Below are 16,337 nucleotides of genomic sequence, written 5' to 3' on the forward strand. Positions count from 1 at the left end.
TAATGCTTACTGTTAACTTCAATGCAAAAGATCAAATAGCCTCTATGCTCCATTTCTGAGAATAATCGCCTCTATTACTCTTTTAAGTTTCTGGACTTTTAGTAAGTCTTCTTTCCCATTCTTCTAAGGCTTCACTTTTTTTATGAGATCTTCAGACACTGATTTCTTTCTTATGTTTGGATTTTATCTTTATAAATCCCAGATCCCCCTGGGCTGATCTGGATCTCTAGCAGAGATGATTATTCTACCAGCATGTTTTAAACTTTAAATAAGTGAATCTTTGCGGACTGAAGCTCATAAGTGGAGTGAATGCAAAGATGATAAAAAGCTCTTGGACGCACAGTAAGTTACAAGAGACAATTTTTTTCACTATCTCCTTGTTTTGTGAGTTTCTTTATCCATGTATATTTAAAAAAAACATTTTCTATGGCTATAGAAATGGCTTCTTTCAACCACTGAAAAGGGAGAGTATTTCGGCAATTACAGTCTAATGATCCTATCCCTAATAAAAGAATTGAAAAAATATTTATTTTAAGGAAAGATTATGAACAGCATCAGAAGAAACTGGATTGCTTTTTCAATAGAACTATAAAATTAATAGGTGGAGAGTATAACATATTTGGTCCAGGTTTTGTGTGTGTTCAGTCTTTGCTCAGGTAAACACCCATTGATCCTAGTGAGGATACAAGTGATACTTTCTTTCACTGTCACAAACACACAGGAAATGCAATTTCTGTATTGTGCTGAAGCAACTACACCTTAAATACACTTCTGCTGCCCTGTGGATGCTTTGAGCCATAACACTTGCACAAACCAGCCTTAAAGGTGGCCGAAGTGGCCAGCTGGGGACTTTACAAGCATAAGGAAATCCCTTGGTGCTATAGAGCTGTCTTAGGGCAGACTAGGGGTATTTTGAAAGGTGCAATTAGGTGTCTGGTCAGAGTTCTGTCTTCTAGCAATTCTTGGCTGCTACATCAGATTGAGGTGGCTCTGACTTATGTGTGGAGTTGAATGCAGCCTCAAACATCAGGAGAGCGCAAAGGTGATGTCAAGCCTCCAATTTAAGCAAATTGATCTTGCATGTCCACACAGTGCTCATTGTGTCAGTGGCATGCATCCTCACTAGCAGGGCTTTCATCGACGCACGGAGCACCGCACTATGTGTAGATATCCCACAGTGCATTTAGCTGCGTGGAATTTTGTGTGGGGCTTGCAATGTCTTGTGGGATCAAAACATTGGTGCAGCTGGTTATGGGAACATGGCGTTAGCCTCCCATGATGCACTTACTTCCATCCCTGAAATCAACAGCAAACAAACCAAGCCTTTTTCGCAAGCCTGGGTTACCCATGTGGATGCCATAACATGATAAGCATGGCCTGCGCTCAGCTGTACACTGTGGTTGTGAGCATTACAAATACCACATGCCTTATCCTGCAGTCTTTACACAGCTGATACAGGAACTGCCACACAGAACAATGTGATGCTATGCAAGCAGCCCTGCTGGAAGACATAGAGCAGAGCAATTCACAGTTGCTGGCTACTCTCATGCATCACCTTGACACAGTTGAGCACCATTTCTGGGCCCAGGAAACAAGCACTGACTGGTGGGACCACATTGTTATGTAGCTATGGGATGATTGGCAGTGGCTGCAGATCTTTCGAATTCATAAGGCCACTTTCCAGGAACTGTGTGAAGAGCTTTCCCCAGCCCTGAAGCACAGAAATACTAAAATGAGAGCTGCTCTGACAGTGGAGAAGCAAGTGGTAACAGCTCTGTGGAAGCTTGCAACGCCAGACTGCTTCCGATCAGTGGGGCATCAGTTTGGAGTGGGTAAATCTACCGTGGGATTTGTTGTGATCTAAGTTTGCAGGGCTATCAACAGACTTCTGCTAAAAAGGATAGTGACTTTGGGCAATGTGCAGGTCATAGTGGATGATTTTGCCGCAATGGGGATACCTAACTGCGGTGGGGCGATAGACGGAATGCATATCCCTATCTTGGCATCTTACCAAAGAGTACATAAACCGAAAGTCATACTTCTCAATGGTGTTTCATGTGCTGGTGGATCACAGCGGTGATTTCACCAACATCAGCGGGGGATGGTTGGGAAAGGTGCATGATGCGCACATCTTTAGGAACACAGGTTTGTTCAGAAAGCCGCAAGCAGGGACTTTCTTTCCAGACTACAAAATAATCATTGGTGATGTTGAAATGCCAGTTACGATCCTGGGAGACCCAGCCTACGCCTTGCTCCCATGGCTCATGAAGCCGTACACCAGCAGCAATAAGGACCAGTTCAACCATCGGCTAAGCAAGTGCAGAATGGTGGTGGAATGTGCCTTTGGACCTTTAAAAGGTCGCTGGTGTAGTTTGCTTACTAGCTTAGACCTCAGTGAAAGCAATATCCCCTTGTTATTGCTGCCTGCTGTGTGCTCCATAATAGCTGTGAAACAAAGGGAGAAAAGTTTTCTCTGGGGTGGGGGGTTGAGGCTGATTGCTTGGAAGCCAATTTTTAGCAGCCTGACACCAGGGCAATAAGAAAAGCACATTGAGGGGACTCTATGAGGCTTTGAAAACCAGTTTCAGCAATGAGCCAGAGTAATGTGGCACTTATGTGTGTTGTTCCTTACCAAACTGTCCCCTCCATTGTATTTTGAACCTCAGCCAGACACCTCAACATGTCTGATTGCTCCTTCATAATCCATAGCATCTCTTTCTGCATGGCATGTTCTTGTTCCCTGCATGCTCTCCTGTCCTCCCTGTCCATGTCTAGGTTCTCAGACAGTGTAATCCTCCATGCTCTGAGCTCCATCTTGTCACGCTCAGAGCCATGCATTAACTCATTGAACATGTCTGCCTGAGTCTTCTTTTTCTGCCTTCTAATCTGGGAAAGTCTCTGTCCCAGTGTGGAGGATGTGCCAACGGACAAGGTTTCAGCTGCAAAGAATGCAAAGCACAAGGGTAGCATTGACAGTGCATACATTTTTTCTGGTGCAAGGTTAATTTTTTTATTTAAAAAAACACCCATCAATGCACTTCACTACAAGTCACAACATAATGACAACCGCTGGCTATTGCAAGAGTCGGTTTGCTACTACAGCCATGGTGAGTAAGGCCACAAGGCATGGGAGAGAGGGCTTGTGCTGCTGCTTTTGTGAAGACATCTTTGAGATCACAGGTTGGAAGTTCAGAAAAGCCCCCTTATCCCTACAACCTGGATGGTGCTTGAGGACAGGCACCAGTGTAAAGCCCCCCAAATAGTTTGTTTTTTGCAAAAGCAGCACCAGGTTGAGGGGAATGGAGACAAACAGGAAGCTGCCACTCTCATTATTTTTCAATGCTGCTTGCAATATACGGTGATCCCTTCCAACCATTACCACGGCATGTTTGGGAAAGCATGTTTGTATGACCCAGATTTTACCAAACAGGGCATGGATTATTTGTTGAATTGTTTATGATTTTAAGCCTTAGCATTTAAAACTTCCCCTGTTTTCCCCAGGTGACCCTATGCAATATCACTCTCCTATGGGTAACAGAGGCGGCAAGGGAGTAGATGCTGCGTCTGGGTACAGACCTGGTCCTTATGCTGCAATGTGCTGCAATGATGCCAGCAGAGTTAATACCAGACTGGGGTGGGAAAGTGTCCTACCATGGTGGATGAAATACAACAGCCCTTCCCAGAAACCTTCTACAAAGGATTGCAGAGTAACTCCATGAAAACTTCCTAGAGATCTCTATGGAGGATTTCTGGGCAATCTCCGTACACATAAACAGTTTTTTTTCAGAGAGCACCCTCTACGTACCTGGAGTGGCCACTGATACCCACCATACTATACACACACTATCCCCATGTTCAGATTAAAAATAAAAAATATTAGCATGAAACCCCTACAATTTGATTGGAAATGTGTACTCACGAGAGGCAACTTCTCCGGCATCATGCTTGACCACCACCTGGTCCAGTGAAAGGATGGGCTCCAGGGTTAAAAACAGTTCTTGGTTTTCAGGGAAAATGGATCCTCCACTTGTCTGCCTCACATTCTCCTCCTCCTCCTCCTCATCAACAACATCCTCCTCGTTGTTGCTCGAGGTCACCCGCAACTCCTGGGAGGTATCCATGGAGTGTTTTGGGGTAGTGGTGGGGTCGCCACCGAGAATCGCATGCAGCTCCTCATAAAAGTGGCATGTCTGTGGGGCAGAACCAGAACAACTGTTCATCTCCCTTGTCTTCTGGTACGCTTACTGAAGCTCCTTTATTTTCACACGGCACTGCTGCGTGTCCCTGATGTAGCCCTTCTTCCCCATGCCCCCAAGATCTTGGCATAGATGTCAGCATTTCTTCTCCTGGATTGGAGCTCTGCCTGCACAGACTCTCCTCCTCCACAACAATAAAATCCACCACTTCCTGTGTTCTCCATGCAAGAGCACGTTTGCGGCCTTGAGTGTCCATGATCATAGAATCATAGAATCATAGAATATCAGGGTTGGAAGGGACCCCAGAAGGTCATCTAGTCCAACCCCCTGCTCAAAGCAGGACCAAGTCCCAGTTAAATCATCCCAGCCAGGGCTTTGTCAAGCCTGACCTTAAAAACCTCTAAGGAAGGAGATTCTACCACCTCCCTAGGTAACGCATTCCAGTGTTTCACCACCCTCTTAGTGAAAAAGTTTTTCCTAATATCCAATCTAAACCTCCCCCATTGCAACTTGAGACCATTACTCCTCGTTCTGTCATCTGCTACCATTGAGAACAGTCTAGAGCCATCCTCTTTGAAACCCCCTTTCAGGTAGTTGAAAGCAGCTATCAAATCCCCCCTCATTCTTCTCTTCTGCAGACTAAACAATCCCAGCTCCCTCAGCCTCTCCTCATAAGTCATGTGCTCTAGACCCCTAATCATTTTTGTTGCCCTTCGCTGTACTCTTTCCAATTTATCCACATCCTTCTTGTAGTGTGGGGCCCAAAACTGGACACAGTACTCCAGATGAGGCCTCACCAGTGTCGAATAGAGGGGAACGATCACGTCCCTCGATCTGCTCGCTATGCCCCTACTTATACATCCCAAAATGCCATTGGCAACAAGGGCACACTGCTGACTCATATCCAGCTTCTCGTCCACTGTCACCCCTAGGTCCTTTTCCGCAGAACTGCTGCCGAGCCATTCGGTCCCTAGTCTGTAGCGGTGCATTGGATTCTTCCATCCTAAGTGCAGGACCCTGCACTTATCCTTATTGAACCTCATTAGATTTCTTTTGGCCCAATCTTCCAATTTGTCTAGGTCCTTCTGTATCCTATCCCTCCCCTCCAGCGTATCTACCACTCCTCCCAGTTTAGTATCATCCGCAAATTTGCTGAGAGTGCAATCCACACCATCCTCCAGATCATTTATGAAGATATTGAACAAAACGGGCCCCAGGACCGACCCCTGGGGCACTCCACTTGACACCGGCTGCCAACTAGACATGGAGCCATTGATCACTACCCGTTGAGCCCGACAATCTAGCCAGCTTTCTACCCACCTTATAGTGCATTCATCCAGCCCATACTTCCTTAACTTGCTGACAAGAATGCTGTGGGAGACCGTGTCAAAAGCTTTGCTAAAGTCAAGAAACAATACATCCACTGCTTTCCCTTCATCCACAGAACCAGTAATCTCATCATAAAAGGCGATTAGATTAGTCAGGCATGACCTTCCCTTGGTGAATCCATGCTGACTGTTCCTGATCACTTTCCTCTCCTCTAAGTGCTTCAGGATTGATTCTTTGAGGACCTGCTCCATGATTTTTCCAGGGACTGAGGTGAGGCTGACCGGCCTGTAGTTCCCAGGATCCTCCTTCTTCCCTTTTTTAAAGATGGGCACTACATTAGCCTTTTTCCAGTCATCCGGGACTTCCCCCGTTCGCCACGAGTTTTCAAAGATAATGGCCAAGGGCTCCGCCAATTCCCTCAGCACTCTCGGATGCAATTCGTCCGGCCCCATGGACTTGTGCACGTCCAGCTTTTCTAAATAGTCCCTAACCACCTCTATCTCTACAGAGGGCTGGCCATCTCTTCCCCATTTTGTGATGCCCAGCACAGCAGTCTGGGAGCTGACCTTGTTAGTGAAAACAGAGGCAAAAAAAGCATTGAGTACATTAGCTTTTTCCACATCCTCTGTCACTAGCTTGCCTCCCTCATTCAGTAAGGGGCCCACACTTTCCTTGGCTTTCTTCTTGTTGCCAACATACCTGAAGAAACCCTTCTTGTTACTCTTGACATCTCTTGCTAGCTGCAGCTCCAGGTGCGATTTGGCCCTCCTGATATCTTTCCTACATGCCCGAGCAATATTTTTATACTCTTCCCTGGTCATATGTCCAACCTTCCACTTCTTGTAAGCTTCTTTTTTATGTTTAAGATCCGCTAGGATTTCACCATTAAGCCAAGCTGGTCGCCTGCCATATTTACTATTCTTTCGACTCATCGGGATGGTTTGTCCCTGTAACCTCAACAGGGATTCCTTGAAATACAGCCAGCTCTCCTGGACTCCCTTCCCTTTCATGTTAGTCCCCCAGGGGATCCTGGCCATCTGTTCCCTGAGGGAGTCAAAGTCTGCTTTCCTGAAGTCCAGGGTCCGTATCCTGCTGCTTACCTTTCTTCCCTGCGTCAGGATCCTGAACTCAACCAACTCATGGTCACTGCCTCCCAGATTCCCATCCACTTTTGCTTCCCCCACTAATTCTACCCGGTTTGTGAGCAGCAGGTCAAGAAAAGCGCTCCCCCTAGTTGGCTCCCCTAGCACTTGCACCAGGAAATTGTCCCCTGTGAGTCATGTGAGTTATCCCACCAAGTCTCTGTTATTCCAATCACGTCATAATTCCTTGACATCACCAGGACCTCCAGTTCTCCCTGCTTGTTTCCAAGGCTTTGTGCATGATCAGCTGTGCTGGTGAGCTCTCCACACTGACCAAACAGGAAATTAAAATTCAAAAGTTCCCGGGGCTTTAACAGAGGAGTGGCAGTTTCCTGTGTACCTGGCTGATGTGCAGTGAAGTTGAAAGTGCTCTCCAGACGGTCACAGCAGAGCACTGTGGGACAATTCCTTGAGGTCAATTCATTTGAATTACACAACACAGTCTCGACTATACCCATGTCAACCCACGGATGGCGAATCAAACACTACACCTCTCGCAGAGGTGAAGTACAGAAGTCAACTGGCCACTTAGGTCGGCAGAAGGGACTTGGTAGTGTAGACACATTATTAGATTGATTTAATGCAGTTTATTTCAACCTAAGTTTGTAGTATAAACTAGGCCTCAGATTTATACTATGGAATACAGGAACACAATGCTGTGTGCTTGCACACTGCTGATTCTGGCACATTTACTCCCCTCAGGGATTTAGGATGTAGAAAAGAATGTAACAGATACATTTTCTTTATTAGTTTCCTTCTCTCTATGTGCTTTTTTTTTTTTCACTAGTAGACATGTAGAGAGGGTCCAGCAAAAGCAATTCTGGCCAGGCAGCCATGGGTATTAATAGATTCTAAGGTCAGAAGGGATCAATAGTCTAGTCTAATCGCCTGTATAACACAGGCCATAGAATTCCCCCAAAATAATTCCTAGAGAAGATCTTTTAGAAAAAAAAACCACCCAATCTTGATTTAAACCCTGTCAGTGATGGAGCATCCACCATGACCGTTCGTAATTTGTTCCAATAGTTAATTACTCTCACCATTGAAAATTTACACCTTGTTTCCAGTCTGAATTAGTCTAGCTTTAACTTCCAGCCATTGGATTATGTTTTAACTCTCTCTGCAAAAGTGAAGAGCCCATTATTGCATATTTGTTCCTCACTAGACTGTAATTGAGTCACCCCTTAACATCTATTTGCTAAACTAAATAGATACAGCTCTTTGAGTCTATTGCTCTAAGACATGTTTTCTAATCCTTAATCATTTTCATGGCTCTTCTCTGAATATTTTCTCTCCAATTAGTCAACATCCCTCTTGAGTTGTGGACACCAGAACTGGACACAGTATTCCAGGAGTGGTCACACCAGTGCAAAATGCAGAGGTAAAATAACCTCTCTACTCCTACTCGAGATTCCCCTATTTATGCATCCCAGAATCACATTAGCTCTTTTAGCCAGTGTCACACTGGGAGCTCATGTTCAGTGATTATCCACCATAATCCCCAAATCTTTTTCAGAATCACTGCTTCCCAGAATAGAATCCCTCATTGTGTAAGTCTGGCTTACATTCTTTGTTACTAGATGTATACATTTACATTTAGCTGTATTAAACTGCATATTGTTTACTTGATCCGAGCTGACCAACCGATCTGGATTGCTCAGTATCAGCAACTGATTCCTCTTCATTAGTTAACTGTCCCCCAATTATTGTGTCAGCTGCATATTTTATCATGATGTTTTTATGTTTTCTTCAAGATCATTAATCAAAATGTTAATTAGCATAGGGGCAAGAACTGATCCCTGTGAGTACCCACTGGAAACACACCCATTCAATGTTTTTGAGACATATCAGTTAGTCAGCTTTTAATCCATTTAATATGTTCCATTTTAATTTTATATACAATGTAGGTACAGTTCATCTGTTCTTTTGAACAAACGTCATTCTTTAGCTCTCACATAGTGGTAGTGTTTTGGCTGCTTGGAACAAGACTGAAGAAGGAGCTTAATAGTCTAGTGAAAATCAATGGTCCAGAGACCTGGATTACATAATGAGAGAGACTGAGCAGCGTGAAACCTCAATTTGTTGCAATTTCCAATCATGAAGAGAACATATTGGTTAGACATGGCATAGCTGGCAATGAGTGTGGCAGAGATATTAACAGGCAGAACGAATGGTAACTTCACTTGCATCATTTGAGCTCAAGATATTTTAATTTTGGAATTAAAAAGTGTAGAATAAAAAATGGTTGGATCATCTATTTCCCCCTTAAGAGTACTTATCTGTACTACAATCCTTCTCAGTTGCTAAATAATGCATTAAACAGCCAACAATTTAAACAGATGGATATTTATCCTCTCAGGATAAATAGATATGCTCTGTTTCCAACAGACTTTTTTAAATCTTGGGTAAACAATGCAGTTTATAGCAATTCTGACTAATGGTTAATGCATAAAGATTCTGCATGTCAAAGAAAATGCTTATACTAACCCATCAGAAATTTAAAGGATTTGACATCACTGACATATAAAACCCAAAATATAGATTCAAGAATGTAGCACAAAAGCCAGATCTTGATCTTGTATTGCATTGCAACAGAAGTTTGGATGGAGAAACAATTTGTATTTAGAAGTAATTTGCCATTAGAAGTTTTTTCTACTAAAGACCACAATAATTCAGGGTGCAGTAGACCCAACAGGAGTTACAGTAGCATATGAAGCTGTTATCCTGGAAGACATGATGACTACAAGTTACATTACTTTTCCAAAAAGCTGTTTGTTATTTTGATGAGTTCTGAACCTCAGATCCTCCTGGTCTTATAGATTGTTGCCCTGATTTCTGGACTGTCTATCATAGACAGCCTTCTTACTCACCCACATTAAAATGTCCAAGGACTATTCCCTTGGAACTACCAGGTAGGTATTAAGAATGTGTTCAAATGGCCTTATTACAGCATAGTGGAAACATAACCAGAAGAAAAGCTACTGATTGAATTTTAGAATGTTATCTTTTTAAAGTTATAGAATCTACATAAGCACTGGAAAAGCTGGTGTTTCAGAGATGTAATAAAAGCAGAATCTAGCCCACTATTACTTCTTTTCCTTGGACTTAATTAAATAAAAGTCCTTTTGGATTGGTCCTTTAGCCTAATCTACTCATATCCAAATTTTTTCTAGAGTTTAAGGGATAGATCTTCATCTGTTGTGAATTGGATATTCCATCAAGTTACACTGATTAAAACTAGCTGAGGATCTACTCCCAGGTCTTGAGGCTAGTTTAACTAGCTGATTGAGGATCCCCTCGGTGTCATGGGGACCTCCAGTGTATAGATCCAGTGCAGCAACACTGTGGCATGCTTCCTTCCAAAACCTAAGACCAACCTAACTGTTTCAATGGTTGTTTTTAAATTGGCTGTTCTCTTGCAACATTGCCAAGATATGCATAGCATAATACTGAACTCTCAGGAGCTCACAAATTCCTCAGGACTCTGTGTTCTTTATAGAGACAGACCAATGGTTAATGGTTAATAAATGATAATAATTGGGACTCAACAAAGCGCATCAACAGTGTAACATAAATTTGATTTATAAAAGTATTCTTAGTAATCTAGAGTTTTAGTATTAACATAATTAAAGACATTTGTTTATTATTTATTTAGTGTGCAGCATTGCCTATTGGCCTCACGGAGGTCAGGGTCTCGTAGTCAGCTCCTCACAAACATATATCACTGAGAGTCTCTGCTCCTCTGCTCTGATCCTGCAACTTGTTTCACACAGGTAGACTCCTGTGTCCATGAGACGCTTCAGTGACTTCAGGGGGACTCTGCACAGGTGTAAGGGTCTGAAGAAGTGGAACAAATGACTGGACTGAGGTCTAAATGGCAAAATATAACAGGTGGATGAAGCAAGCATGGAAGAGAGATTATAAACATTTTCACCCTTCCATAGTTATTGTACTGTATATTCATGTATCATCTGGGGAACAGTAAACCCTGCCTGACTGGCAAAATGGCATTATTCCACCGCTGTAGAGGCAGCATATGAAATTAATGCAACTATCATAGCATTACTCTTCTGTCCATCCCGGGGAAAGTTTTTGCTTCTGTCCTGTTGGCCTGAGTTGCTGATATCTAAAGGAGCAAGAGAAGACCACAAGAAGCTGGCTTTATTCCTGGTCATTCCATACAGAGCAAATCTTCATAGTGCACCAGTCCTATTCAGAAGGCACAAGAATTCAACCACCCTGTTTACATAGCATTTGTGGATTTCAAGGTTGCCATTGACTCTGACAGGAAATTCCTTTGGCTGATCTTGAAATGCACAGGCCTCCCTGACAAACTCTGTAGCATGCTTTGCTCCTAGATGCTGACTCCTCAAGCTGTGTTCTTCTAAATAGGAAAACACCTTCTTCTGAATTAGGCTGGGTGCTCAAAAAGGATGCATTGCCTCCCCAGAATTCTTCAGTGTCATCATAGACTAAGTTCTTGACTAGACACTAAGTAAATTCTTTCTAGGCATTCGCTTTGATGATAAAAAAGTTACCAATATCAGTTTTTGCTGATGACCTAGCACTATTTGTGTAATCAATGGATGAGCTAGTTGTGGCACTAAAAGTTCTGGAAATTTCAGTGGCAAAAGCTGGCCTGAAAATTAATTGGGGTTAAACCAAAATTTTCCCAGTCAGCAATTTTGAACATGCTGCAGGCCGTAGCATCTTACTGAGTGACCACCAAGTTGAGATTGTTGGTGATTTCACCTACCTCATCTCTGTTGTCCTTAGCATGAGTGGCATCAGGAAGGAACTTGAAGCCCACGCTGCAAAAACATAATCAGCAAGGGATACCTCCTGGAGCACATCACTCGCAATCCAAACCACCTGATAAGTAGATAGATGACGCTGAAGATGTATAATGTTTTGGTAGTCAGTATTCTGCCATATGGGACTGATACGAAGCCCCTCACTGTCAAGATCGAAAAGAAGTTGAAAACCATTCCGATGAAGCATCTCCAAATGATTGAAAACATGAAATGGTATGAATTCATGCCAAATGAGACCAGATTTCCAATTAAACAGGTCTTGCTTTCTCATACTGTTGCCCAATGCTCTTTGTTCCAAATGCCTACAGAATTCCCTGAAAAAATTACCTTGAAAATTACCAAAGAAAGCATAATGAAAAAGACCCCCAGAAGACCTAAAACATCAACAGAAACCTGTGCCTCATAGGCAACCTACTCCGTAATATGCCAGATTTGGTTCAGCACAAAACATCATGCATAATGCATTTGGTGGCCTCTTCACTATCTGAATAACAGCATGAGAACTAGACAACTATCAACCAACCAACCAACCACTTGCATGTCCCAAATAGTGATTTTCAACCTATTCTTCCTGCTCTATTCATCCTATTGATGAGCTTGAAGTTTATCTTCTGACCTCACAATAAGTTCCTGATATTTCTGATTGATAAAATGCTGTACCCATGGAAAGTCAGCAACTTTTTATTTGTCTTTTGTGATTTTTTGTTTAGTCGTATACAAGTCTTAAAATGTAGAAAGAGAATAATAAAACAACAAAAACACAATGGGGAAAATCTAAAGGAACTTGTGGAATTGAAAGGACTGCAGAAGTAGGGAAGGAAAAATAAATGAATGCCTGGAACAGCTTTTAAAAACAATATTACAGCTAACATAGCATAAAGTCTGGCAAGTGAACTCTAAAAGCATAATTAGGCAGGCAAAAAAAAAAGAATTTGAAGAGCAATGAGAAAAACATGCAACAATTAACAGCATTTTTTGAAGCACATAAGAAGCAGGAAGAGTGCTAAACAATTAGTGGGGCCACTGGATGACAGAAATGCTAAAGGAGCACTCAGTGAAGACAAGACCATTGCAGAGATTCTAAATTAATTATTTCCATCAGTCTTCACAGCAGAGGATGTGAGGGAAAGGTCCACACCTGAGCCATTCTTTTAGAACTGTTCCAGATTGAGGTGTCAACAGAGAAAGTTTTGGAAAAAATTGATAAATTAAACAGTAAAAAGTCACTAGGATCAGATGGTATTCACCCAAGAGTTCTGAAGGAATTCAAATTTTAAATTGCATAACTACTAACTGTGGTATGTAACCTATTGTTTAAATAAGACTCCGTACTGGATAGTTAATGTAATGTTGATTTTTTTAAAAAAGGCTCTACAGGTGATCCTGGTGATCTAGGCTGGTAAGCCTAACTTCCAGACAAACTGGTTGAAACTATAATAAAGAACATAATTATCAGACACCTAGATGAACACAATATGTTGGGGGAAGAGTCAACACGGCTTTTGTAAAGAGAAATCATGCTTCACCATTCTACTAGAATTCTTTGAGGAGGCAACAAATATGTGGACCAGGGTGATCCAGTGACCTTAGTTTATGTGGACTTTCAGAAAGCCTTCAACAAGGTCCCTCACCAAAGGTTCTTAAGCAATATAAGGAGTCATGGGCTAAGTGGGAAGGTCCTCTTGTGGATCAGTAGCTGATTAAAAGACAAGAAACAAAGGATAGGAAAAAATGGTCATTTTTCACAGTGGAGAGAAGTAAATAGTATAATTCTCCAAGGATCTATACTGGGAATGGTGCTGTTCAATGTATTAATATATGATCTGAAAAAGGGGGTAAGTAGTGAGGTGACAAAGGTTGCACATGATACAAAATTACTCAAGACAGTTAAGACCAAATCTGATTGTGAAGAATTACAAAGGGTCACAAAACTGGGGAACTGAATAACAAAATGGCAGATGAAATTTAGTGTTGACAAATGCAAACTAATGTACATTAGAAAACATAATACCAACTATACATACAAAATAATGAGGTCTAAATTAGCTGTTACCACTCAATGACAGAGATCATGGATAGTCCTCTGAAAATAACTGCTTGCAATGGCAGTCAAAATAACAGAAATTAGGAATGATTAAGAAACAGATGGATAATAATATGGAAAATGTCATAATGCCACTATAGGTTTCAGAGTAGCAGCCGTGTTAGTCTGTATTCGCAAAAAGAAAAGGAGTACTTGTGGCACCTTAGAGACTAACAAATTTATTTGAGCATAAGCTTTCATGAGCTACAGCTCACTTCATCGGATGCATTCGGTGGATGCATCTGATGAAATGAGCTGTAGCTCACAAAAGCTTATGCTCAAATAAATTTGTTAGTCTCTAAAATGCCACTATGTAAATCCATGGTACACCCACACCTTGAATACTATATGCAGGTCTGGTTGACCCATCTCAAAAAAGCTATATTAGAATTGGAAAAAGTACAGCAAAGGGCAACAAAAAATATTTGAGGTATGGAACAGCTTCCATATGAGGAGAGATTAAAGACTGAGACTGTTCAGTTTAGGAAAGAGATGACTAGGAGGGAGGGTTGTATGATAGAGGCCTATAAAAATCATAAATGATGTGGAGAAAGTGAATAGGGAAGTGTTATTTACCCCTTCACATAATACAAGCCCAGGGAGCACCCAATGAAATTAACAGGCAGCAGGTTTAAAACAAACCAAAGAAAGTACTTATTCACACAACACACTGTTACTCTGTGGCGCTTGTTTCCTGGGATGTTGTGAAGATCAACAGTACAACAGATTAAAAAAAGAATTGGATAAATTCATGGAGGATAGATCCAGCAACAGCTATTAGCCAAGATGTTCAGGGAAGCAACCTCATGTTCTGTGTGTCCCTAAAGCTCTGATTGCCAGAAGCTGGGACTGGATGACGGGGGATATATCACTTGATAACTGCCCTGTTCTGTTCACTCCATCTGAAGCATCTGGCCCTAGTCACTCTTGGAAGACAGGATCCTTGGCAGGGAGTCTATTGGTCTGACCCCAGTATGACCATTCATATGTTCTTATGCTTCACTAAATGACATCACGTCTAAATAGCTTAGAATTATTCAAGTACTAGCTGAACTGCTTTTCACGAAGAGTACTTTTGATCTCTTGGTTGGCTGCTATATTCTTTCAAATAACACTACAAACTGAAGTATTTTAGATGACATGGAGTGTAGAGCACTTAAACAGTTAAATGTTTTATTTAAAACTCCTGACTATTCAGCAGTGTAGTGTGTGGCAATAATAGGTGCTTCTTCATTCTTTTTTCCGATATCATTCAGCATCCTCAGGGCCAAATTCACTCCTGTTTAAGTAGATACAACTTCATTGACTTCATCAGTACATAATTTATCCCAGAGTCTCTGTGTATAGGACAGTTTTCCCAGTGATAATGGAAGTGACGGGTTTTATACTGCCCTAAAGGAGGTGGTTGGCAGTTAAGTTTATACTGTAGGCCAGCTTCCGATCTCAATTAGATGTGTGTAAATCTGTATACTTCCACTGACCACAAATCATTATGGATTTATATTGGAGCAATTGAAATAAGAATTCATTTGCAATTATTGTCCAGTTTTGATTTGGTGGCAGACTGTCATATACTGTGAGACTGTTCTGAAATGTCTCTTACAGATGTGAAAACTAAGCCATGGAGTGATTAAATAAGTTTCTTGGGTGTATTGCTGATTAGGTGTCAGGATATCTGGATTCTTCTAATCATGGCAGTTACACTAAAGTGATCAATTTAAGCCTTAGTTACTGTCTTTAAAATGAGGAGTAACAATCATAATGGTGTTTAAAAGCCCATGAAATAATGTTAGTACAGTGCTGTAAGCAAGTATAAATACAGGATATTGTTAAAGCTAGTTGAGGGTAGAGGTGGGAATAGAACTTGGGGGTTCTCAGCTTTGAGCACTGTATTGACTCCTGGAGATCTTTAAGAAGATTCCTCCTTATTCTTAAGTGGTTGGCATCTTCAGGCTGAAAGTTGTCCTAAGTCAATGGGAAAAGCATTACCAAAAGTTAAAACTCCATGGTATGTTGTGAGCAGAATTAATAATATTATGTGCCTGCAAGTCTTTCCATAAACTGTAATGGGCCTGGGTCAGGCTCTCTATTAACCAGTTTCCTGACATTTTGAAGGCAATGTATTGTTGCGGACTCATTTTATGTAGGACACTGTGTACTCTGAGGAAGGCCTCAGAGAATTGGTCAGAACAATTTTCAGTCCTAATAAACTGGAGTAAAGTAGAAAGTATTTGGGGAGAAGCTTGTGTGTTGGAAGCACGTCTGGTATCTCTTTTGTATTGAGTCTTGGAAACTCATGAAACCTACATTGGAGGAGAAGAAGGTGATCAGGAACAGTCAACATGGATTCACCAATGGCAAGTCATGCCTGACCAACCTGATTGCCTTCTATAATGAGATAACTGGCTCTGTGGATATGGGGAAAGTGGTGGATGTGATATATCTTGACTTTAACAAGGTTTTTGATACAGTCTCCCACAGCATTTTTGCCACCAAGTTAAACAAGTATCGATTGGATGAATGGATTATAAGGTGGATAGAAAACTGGCTAGATTGTTGGGCTCAATGGGTAGTGTTCAACGGCTCAGTATCTAGTTGGTAGCTGTCAAGGTTCCTTCCCCAGTCTGAACTCTGGGGTACAGATGTGGGGACCTGCATGAAAGACCCCCTAAGCTTATTTCTATCAGCTTAGGTTAAAAACTTCCCCAAGGCACAAAATGTTTGCCCTTGGACTGTGGTATGCTGCCACCACCAAGTGCTTTAACAAAGAACG

The sequence above is a fragment of the Dermochelys coriacea genome, chromosome 3 (assembly GCF_009764565.3).
Source record: "Dermochelys coriacea isolate rDerCor1 chromosome 3, rDerCor1.pri.v4, whole genome shotgun sequence".
Classification (NCBI taxonomy): domain Eukaryota; kingdom Metazoa; phylum Chordata; order Testudines; family Dermochelyidae; genus Dermochelys; species Dermochelys coriacea.